This window comes from Delphinus delphis, chromosome 8 (genome assembly GCF_949987515.2).
Source record: "Delphinus delphis chromosome 8, mDelDel1.2, whole genome shotgun sequence".
Taxonomy (NCBI): Eukaryota; Metazoa; Chordata; class Mammalia; order Artiodactyla; family Delphinidae; genus Delphinus; species Delphinus delphis.
This window is the reverse complement of record NC_082690.1, coordinates 39,800,832-39,802,945: the sequence shown is the minus strand read 5'-3', so window position 1 is coordinate 39,802,945 and position 2,114 is coordinate 39,800,832. Positions and strand designations below refer to the sequence as shown.

Genomic DNA, 2,114 nt, shown 5'->3' with positions numbered 1-2,114 from the left:
CGGCAAGAAAAGACAAAAGAGCTCTTACCGTCAGCACTATTAATGAGCTAAATGGCTGGAGAAAGAAACAAGGGAACTGTAAATTATATTTATAAATTATGTCATATAAAGTCAGACTAAGTAATTAAACTGTGGGCCCATAATTAAATACTTGTATAACATTTGGGCCCTGAGATTTCTTTCTACCACAATGGTTAGCAGGCTGTGTGGTGGGCTGATGACTCATACAGAGGTCCTGGGGCAAAGTGATGTCAAGGTCACTGTCTAAACAGAAGAATCCTTGAGGGACAGCCTTGGATGTGGTCAAAGGAATGGACAAGTGATTTGCAGGGTAACAGGTGAGGAGTTTCCCCAGACCCCCTGGAGTATGTGAGAAGGGCAGTAGCATCCTAGATTAGTGAATGAAGGCCAAGCGGCAGTGCTCTCAGGCCCAGCAGGAAGGGAGGGCCTTCCCACTGCTGGCTCCAGCCAGCCCTCCCCTTCACATGCCCACCCTTCACATGCCGACGTAGAGTCAGAGACATCAATACGACTTCTTTGAACAGTCTCCTTTTCACATCTCTCTACCTTTGCCCATGTTGTTGTCAGCAACAACAAAATATGGAACGCTTCATGAATTTGCGTGTCATCCTTGTGCAGGGGCGATGCTAATCTCTGTATCGTTCCAACTTTATATATGTGCTGCCGAAGTGAGCACCCTTCTCTGTTCTTCACCTAGCCATTTAGTCCTTCAAGATCTAGCTCCAAGGAGCTCCATGGAGACGTTTCCTGATGCATTTAGGCAGTGGTAAGTCTTCCTCTGGCTCTCACAGTTACATTATGGGGTAATATAGTTCTCTGCCTAGTGTGTCCCCTGTAAGGTCCTGAATAGCAGAGCCCCTGTTCTCAGTTCCTAAAAAATTGCCCAGCAGAATGGAAGGTGCTTAACACCCCTCTGTTGAGTAAGTGAGTAAATGACTGAAAGATGGATAGCCCTGCATAGAAGGGGAGGTGGTATTATCCCTATTTTTCAGAGCTAGATGGTCAGCTCAGGGGTTCTGTCTTGTTCAGCTTCCTGTTGGCAGCACCCAGCATGGTGCTCAGCAGAGAGAAATTGCTCCGTGAATATTTGCTAAGCATATAGGAGGCAATCGAAAGGAGATAGACTTTGGCACAAATTTCCCTCATCCCAAATCCCGCCCCTCCCCCCACCCCAGAGAAATAAAGCGAGTAAGTGTACTGCTAGGACAAGTGTCAGTGTCCACTGGTGTTTACAGAATAACACTGTGTATCTTAACAAAACCATGGGGAGGGCAGGCAACGCACATCAGGTCTAAGATCAAGGTGAGATTTGCTGGGGGTGGTGGAGGGAAGGGATAGGAGAGAGGGATGCGGAGCCTGGGAGGCCCAGGTGTGGGAATTCAGGGGAAGGAGGAGGAGACGGTGACGGAAGCATCTAGAGCAGCCTTGAAAGGGAGGTCACAAGAGAAAAGGAGAGTCAAGAGGGCATGGTTTGTGGAGAAGAGCGTGATCAGCTGTGAGATAAGCTGCACGAAAGGCGAGGACCTGCTTTCAGGGTGAGAGAAGATGGTAGAAAACTGGGAGGTGGGGGGATTGGACCCAGAAGGTCTGCAAGGAATCCAGGGGTGAGGCCCAGCTGTTTCCTTGCCCACAAGCTTCCCAGGTGGTGCGAAAACGCACCAAGGTTTGAAATCTGCTGGTAGAGGTTAGAGAACCGGGACTCTACACTTACTCAGCTGCCTGGGTTGGGGGGAGGGGATAGCTTGCCTCTGCCATTCATTATGTGAGTGGCCTTGGGATAACTCTAGATCTCCATTTCCTTTTATGTCAAATGGAGATGATAAATGTACCTACCTCTTAGAGGGGTTGTGAGAATTCAATAAGTTGATACCGATGAGCAGTACCTGAGCCTAGTAAATGCTCAGTAAATATCCACAGTAGTAATTATCTATAATATATCATTGGACGTTTCACTAGCTGATTCCATGTTTTTCTGCATCCCTCCACCCAAGGGAGGGAAATGCTAAAAGGACCTCTGGGCGTTCCCTACTCCATAGGTAGCAGAAGGGGGAAGTTGGATGGGAGAGAATTAAATATCTTTTAGGCATTTTTCC

At 47.9% G+C, this 2,114-nt stretch overlaps 1 non-coding gene across 1 annotated transcript; it reads right to left on the bottom strand.

Annotated features, from left to right (window-relative positions):
* Positions 1-594: 594 nt before the first annotated feature.
* On the bottom strand, positions 595-697 carry LOC132430418 (U6 spliceosomal RNA). Its single transcript, XR_009520509.1, has one exon. It is a non-coding gene; the product is annotated as a U6 spliceosomal RNA (small nuclear RNA).
* Positions 698-2,114: the final 1,417 nt, after the last annotated feature.